The sequence below is a fragment of the Nelumbo lutea genome, chromosome 7, assembly GCF_056320005.1.
Source record: "Nelumbo lutea isolate HS-2025 chromosome 7, American lotus-T2T, whole genome shotgun sequence".
Taxonomy (NCBI): Eukaryota; Viridiplantae; Streptophyta; class Magnoliopsida; order Proteales; family Nelumbonaceae; genus Nelumbo; species Nelumbo lutea.
The window spans coordinates 31,842,935-31,850,828 of NC_142690.1; positions in this window are offsets into that span (position 1 = coordinate 31,842,935).

Sequence of the window (7,894 nt, forward strand, 5' to 3'; positions counted from 1 at the left end):
TAACTATCTATCTAATCTAAACTATTATTAAAAGTATGAATGAGAGTGTCGAATTTTTGTTTAATTAAGATGATCTTTAGTATTGTGAGTTGTGAGTGTTTTTTAGGTTCAATTGAAAAAACATGTTTATACTCAAGATGATGGATAATTATTCTGTTTGTGTCTATGTTTTACCATGTAGGCAGTAAGAAATGTTTTTCATCTCTTTTGCAGTTTGGTAAAGTGGTTTTTATCACTTTTTTTTTGTATATGCATTCTGATTTGTACAAATCAGTGCCATGTCAAAGAACCGTTGGTAGCAATAGCTTGTTTATACATATATGAAATGTCAAATTTGGTGTTTCATGCATTAGAAGTATCATGATTTATAAGGCATGGGTGATTTTTACTATTTTTTTCAAAAAGATGCTTGAACCAAACAACATTATAAGTTATAGAAAGTGGCACCATTTTTTGATAAACGTCATTGATACCAAACATCTATACTATTTTAAAAAGCGTGAATGGCCTCAAGAATATTTTTGGAATTTTTTTGAGGACAAAATTTGTCCTCCTACATTTAAATTTATTGATAAAAAGTGAGGGCAAATAGGGTAATCGGTTATTGGTATTAAATAAGTTGAAAAGAAGTAATTTTATAATATTCAATGCATTCAATTCCCTCTCAATAAGCCTAATATTTATTTTATTAACTTGCATTCATGTTCAATGAATCTTATATTTAAGTTATTTTTGCTTCTTCTCATCATTAAGTTTTATTAATCAAATAGAGAATAATATAGTGATTGTTCATGTCTTACTAGGGGCAAAATTGGTATTTTTGCTTTTAGTTTTTTTTTCATTAAATTTATTTGAATGGATTTTAGGGTTAAAATTGTCATTTTCCACTTTCATCTAATGGAAGACCGGTTAAGTAAATTGATTGCAAACTATAAAGGGTGTTTTAGTAAATGATCCTATGTTATATTATATACTTTTGTGTATAGTATATTCATTTATACTATTAAACTCAATGAGGGTGTGGAACTTTCTTTTTTTACTAAACTACCCCTATTTTTGAATTTAGTTGATCTTTAATTCTGAGGGCTAATAATGTAATACCCCTTACAAATTTTCACCTTATTTAATTCCCTTCTCATTAAGCCTTGTATTTAAAGAACTAATTCATATTCTCTCACATTAAATTTTGTATCTAAAGTAATTTTATTTAATAAATTCTAATAATTAAATATTTTTCAAATACTTTTTAGCAATATGAAACTCATGTTTTTTAAAAGATAAAATGCTAAAACCCCCTTAAAGTTTTTGACCATTGTTGAAATCTCCCATTAAATTTGGTAATTGCAATCATCTCCCTTGAACTTTTAGCACAACTACAAGTAGACCGCTTCTCTTATAATCCTCTAACAAGAGGCATGAAAATGTCCAAAATAACCATTTTGTTATCTTGATTAAAAAGTTTATTTTCTAAATTTTCCCTTCATATCAATTACTACCCCAAACCCTTCCAACCTCTTTTTCAAAATTGATTTATTTTACAAATTTTCTCTTCATATGAATCTCTCAAAAAGTTGAAATTTTAAACTTTCTTTGTTTGTTGTTCATAAAGTTTGCATTATGCTATGCAAAAACCAGCCTCAATGATAATTGCATGGGTATTATGGACATTTGTGTGCTCTTTGTTAGAGGATTTTAAGAGAGAGAGGGTCTACTTGCAACTTTATTAGAAAGTTCAAGGGAAGCAATTGCAATTACCAGACTTCAAGGGAGATTTCAGCAACAGCCAGAAACTTCAAGACAGGTTTCAACAATTTATCATTTTCTAAAATTAACCAAAACAAGAAAAAGAAAATGAAACTGTTCTTCCATCCAAGTGGTGGCTAAGCCAATTCGACCATCTAGTGTCAATTGGGTGAATCCATGTGGGCCATTTCTCTGATATTTTATATTAATCATAATAAACAAAAATAAGTGTCATCAACAAGAATTGTTTATATTGATAATGGAAATGAAACACAAATTTTAAAGCCAACCAAAAAATGAAATTGATTTCCTATTTGGTCTAGATCAATAGTTCAACTTTTAATTCAGATGTGCCAATATTTGATGTCATAATTAAACAATAAAAATTAAAAAAAATAATAAATTTGAAAAAAATACATACATTTTGCAAAAAAGAAAAACATTTGGGCACATCTCTGATATTGTATATTCGTCATATTGAATAAAAACAAGTGTCATAAATAAGAATTATTTTTTTATGCATATGAAAATATAACAAATGTAAAAAATGTAATTTGAATTTAGTCTATTTTTAATTGCGAGGGAAAAAAATGTATTTGAACTATTATTTTTTACCTCATTCAAATCCCTCTCATTGAGTCATATATTTGAGGGGCCAACACATATTCTATCTCATTAAATGACATATTTAAGATATTTTCTCACTAATAAATTTTGTTATTAGATCTATATCAACACTTTTAACAATAAATCTCTCTTTTTTTTTTAAGTTGAACCAAAAAATGAAATTGTCTTTTTGTATAAGTGGTGGATAAGCAATTCAACCACTTGGGTCAAATGAATCAAGCCATGATGTCATAATTAAATAATAAAAATTAAAGAAAGACAAAAACAAAAAATGCACAATATTTGTTTTGGGACATCTATAAAATATAATTATTTTATATAAATAAAAATATATACAAATTTTAAAATAATTTAAATATATATTACTATCTTCATCATCTAAAATTGACACATGCAAAGCACATCTAAATTTACTAGTATTAAAGAAAAATAAGTATGACAAATAATAGTTGTTTTATTGAACTTGGAAATAAAATTTAAAATTTAAAACTGACCAAAAAATGAAATTGTTTTCTTGGTGGCAGGTCAACAATTCAACCTTTTTAGTCATATGTGTTAACTCTTAATCTCATAATTAAATAATAAAAATTAAAATATATATGTATATATATACAAAAAATGTAGAAACTCTATAGAAAACATTTGGCTACATGTTTAATAGTTTATATTAATCATATTAAAAATTAAACACGATAACAAGAATTTGTTTTAACTTTTTATTGATGATGGAAATAAAATACAAAATTTAAAACTAATTCAAAAGTGAAATTGTTTTCGTGGTTGGTGGTAGATAAAAAATTCAACCTTTTAGGTCAAATGTGTCATCTCTTAAAGTCATAATTAAATAATAAAAATTAAAAAAGATAAAACACAGCAAAATATATAAATTATGTAGAAACCATTTGGGCATATCTCTAATATCTTATATCAACTAACCATAAAGAAAAACAAGTGTGACAAAGAATAATTGTTTTTATTGATGAGAGAAATAAAATACAAATTCAAAAGTAATAAAAAATTGGAGTTGTTATCTTGTTTAGTGTTGCGTCAACAATTCAATCTTTCGGGTCAAATATGTCAACCCTTGATGCCATAATTAGATAATAGTAACAATTAACAAATGAAAACACACAAAAGCATAAAAATACAAAAAATGTAAAAAATATTTGGGCACATCTATAATATCGTATATCCATCATATTAAACAAAAATAAGTGTGACAAATAAGATTAATTATAAAAAAAAAAAATTGTAAAAAATTTTAGAAATACATTATTTACTATCATCATCATCAAACATTATCACGTACAAATACATGCACGCTTACTAGTAATTTAAAATGGCCCCTTGACCACCTAAACTAAATGGAAAAGGTTCATACCACTAAATGGAGTGGAAAATGTTCAAGGGCATGGATTTATGGTATTTTATTCTGAATATACCCCTATCACTTCATATAAGGCTTCTAAAATGAAATAATGTTTGGTTTTCAAGTTTATCAAACAATGTTTGGTTTTCAAGTTTATCAAACAATGTTTGGTTTCAATATGCTGAAGAAGATGAGAGAACAATGACATCCCCAGGTTCTAAGTTTGCAATGAAATGTCTTCATTCTTCAAATAGAGAATAAAATTAATCAAAAAGAGCTATTGCCCTGTTTTACTATTGGCAAGATTGACATTTCCATTAATATTTTAAATTTGTTTAAGCACACACTAAGAACAAAACTATCAATTTCCACTTCCATCTAATGGAAAGCCAATTAAATTTACAAACTAGAAGAGGTGTTTTAGTAAAATATAAATTATAGGATAGGTTTTAGTAAATCCATTAAACCACAAGGGATGTTTTAGTAAATGACCCAAAAAATAATAACAGTATTGTTAAATTTAGACCAGATAAAACTGGAATGCTTGCTGATTATGGTTGAACAGGTTCACCAATTGGATAATCTATGTAAATAAGTCAGCATTGACCTAGGCATTCAAACCATTTGAACCATTACCCATAAAAATATTGGCTTGGGTTAACTCCAAACCCAAAAATTAGTAAAAAACCATTGACTTGGCCAAAGACCCATCAACCTGGTTTATTAAACCATTGACTTGCATGACTTCGACAACATGTCATGGGTTACAAATTATATTATATTTTTTATTTGGAAAACTCTACGATGCCAGAAAGACATGATGTTGGAAAGGCTTTAACCAATCAAAATCCATGTGAATTTTGATAAAACCCTACCTGATTGGTTACCCCTTTTATGATGTCAATTGATTGGTTATAGGTTTTTCTAGTATTGTCTTTCTGGCATCATAGTTGAACCCTTTTTTTAGGTTTAATTTTCTTTTTCAATACCTATATTTATGCACATATATCTACTTATGTGGGGCATCTATGAAATTATGCATTTTTTAAAATATTATTTTCTGCAGTAATAATTATATATAACTATATTTTCTGCACTTATAATCAAGGGAGATGCATAAAAACTTTTGAAGGCTATAACTTTGCACTTGGTGATCAGATGAGGATGATACATAATTATAACCCAAAGGGAAAAATAAGCTAGACTTTGCTGAGTCAATTTTTAAAATACTCGTCTAAACTATAAAAAATTGTCATTTATTGTGCATTAAGTTACTTGTTCAACCATAAGGAGGTGACAACGTACAACACAATCCCATCTTTTAAATTATCTTGTTTCCATGTAAGGGAGTCATTTTCATTAGCATAAAGTACTCCTAGTTAGCAATCTTGGAAGTGGAGGTGGGGGTGGGACCCTTTAATGACGGGGTTGTAATTCTTTGTACATGGACAAGTGGTAACCCTCAGTTAGCTGTTATGACAAGGATATTACTCATAATCCCTTTATAACTGCTTTACTTTCTGCCTCTATTGTGGGAGTCTTATCTGCCTAAGGTGGCATTCATTTTCTGGATTTTGAGAGGGGGGAAAGTTGGTCAAATAAAGTACTCCTAGTTAGCAATCTTGGAAGTGGAGGTGGGGGTGGGACCCTTTAATGATGGGGTTGTAATTCTTTGTACATGGACAAGTGGTAACCCTCAGTTAGCTGTTATGACAAGGATATTACTCATATTCCCTTTAGAACTGCTTTACTTTCTGCCTCTATTGTGGGAGTCTTATCTGCCTAAGGTGGCATTCATTTTCTGGATTTTGAAAGGGGGGAAAGTTGGTCAATGGCATTTTGATTCCCATTAATCAAGAAATCCATGTTCTTTTTTCAGATTTATGTGGGGACTAGGGAAATTTTCTTTTTGTGGGTAAGTGATACCCATCTCCTAGGAGGGTAAATAACTTTCCCACTTGGGGGAAAGTTGCCAACACTTGAATGAGACAAAAGTGCCCCTTTTAATATGCTAAAATGGTCATTGCCTTATTTACATGGGTGAATGCACTTACCCGGGTAAGTCTTTTCTAGGAACCTATCCGGGTAAATAACTTACTAAAAATAGAACGGAGCCTAAAAGTCATATGTTGAGGTAAACACTTGAATGAGACAAAAATGCCCCTTTTAATATGCTAAAATGGTCATTGCCTTATTTACATGGGTGAATGCACTTACCCGGGTAAGTCTTTTCTAGGAACCTATCCGGGTAAGTAACTTACTAAAAAGAGAACGGAGCCTAAAAGTCATATGTTGAGGTAGGTTATACATGGATGACCACTTTTGAACTCTTAGTGGTGGACAAATCTGCTGCAAATTTTGATTTTCTATTGTTAAAGAATAATGGTTGATATATACAAGAGCAGTTAAAAACCAACTACTATGCAGCTCCAGAAAAAATGCATGTGCATGACTGATCATTGATGTTTACAATTTGAAATATCAAGTTTGATGTATAACAATTTGTATTGATCAATCCCAATTTCATGTAAAAAAAAATCTTTCTTGCAAATTTGTATTGATCAACTCAAAACATTTCATGTAGAAACAACAATGGTATCAAATAAAACTTTAATTATATTTTGTATTTCTTAAAAGTTGAAATCAATGTCTTCATGCAAATCCAATTTACAAGATAAACAGTTATAAAATGTTCTGTTTTTAATGCCAATTTTCTTATATTTTCAAAAAATGAAATATTAATAGCTCTTGAAGACGTTTGGATTCCTAGAATGACTGCCGTCAATCCCAATTTCTAGAGTTTGAAACATTTGGGAAACCAAGGCCATGTTTGGTTCAACTCTCACCCTTGGTCATTCTTGTCCATAATGAAATTCTAGAATGGGTAGAAATGAAGAGAATGAGAAAAATGCTATGAATCAAATGTTCTTTTTTTCCTAAAATATGTATTCTTTCTGCAGTAAAAACGACAATAAGTTTTGAATCGGTTTGGTTACAAATTTTATTCTCATTCCTTTTTTTCATCAACCAAAATAATGAAATAGGCAGCCAATTCCAATGTCAATAGCATTGTCTAAAAAATATAATAATATATGCTATTATTAAAAGTACAAATGAGGGTGTGGAACTTTTCTTGATTAAAATACCCCTATTTGTGAATTTAGTCCATTTCTAATTGTGAGGATTGGAAGTATAATTTCAACTATTACTTTTCACCTCGTTTAATCCCCTCTCATTAAGCGTTACATTTAAGGTATTAACTCCCACTCTCTCTTATTAAATACTATATTTAAGTAAAATATAAAAACCTCTCATGTATTTTTTAACAATCATATGAACCTCCCCTGAGGTTTGAACTTAATAAAAACCTCCCTTCACTTTTCAAGAAAACATGCAAAAAAAATCCCTTCCCTTACATTTTTTGATGGAAAATGGTTTATGTGGAGCATTAAATGCTATAAAATGCCATTTTTTTTCCCATGAAGAGTGTGTTTTAGTAATCAGAAATAGTGTTCCATCACCATGACAAGCAACATTAACTCTAGCTGTAGCATTCAGTTGTGGAAAGCAAGAATGCCATAGAAGAAGTTGGTTATGGGCCTACCCATGTATGGTTGGTCACACATGGAAGCTTGACCTGAATTTACATGGTATTGAAGCTCCAAGAGTCGCTAATGGTCATGGGGATGGTATGTTACTGTACTTTATGGCAAATAGTGTGAACAAGGTGTTTGACAAAAAGACAATTAGTATCCACCTAGTCTCATGCCAGAACCAATTGTCTTGAGCACAATAATTTCATGTCCATTAGATACAAAGTGGAGTTCTGTGTGTGTGTGCGCGTGCGCAACATGCCACTTGTTCTCTAATTTAATTAGAATTAGTGGTTTTTCAATATGTAACTTTGAAAGCACCGAGCTTTCAAGGGTGCTTGACATTTGAAAGTCTGACTCAGTATGGAAGGAGTACAAATACAAATATGTACAGTGCAAATATGTACAAAATAATACAAAATATAAGGTTTTTTCACTCTACATATTTGTATTTGTACTCTTTCCAAACTAAACCTCCATTTTTTAATTTTTGTTTAATGACAATCAATAAAATTTTGGGGCTTTTATCATTCATTCTACCTCAGAATTCATAATATGATCA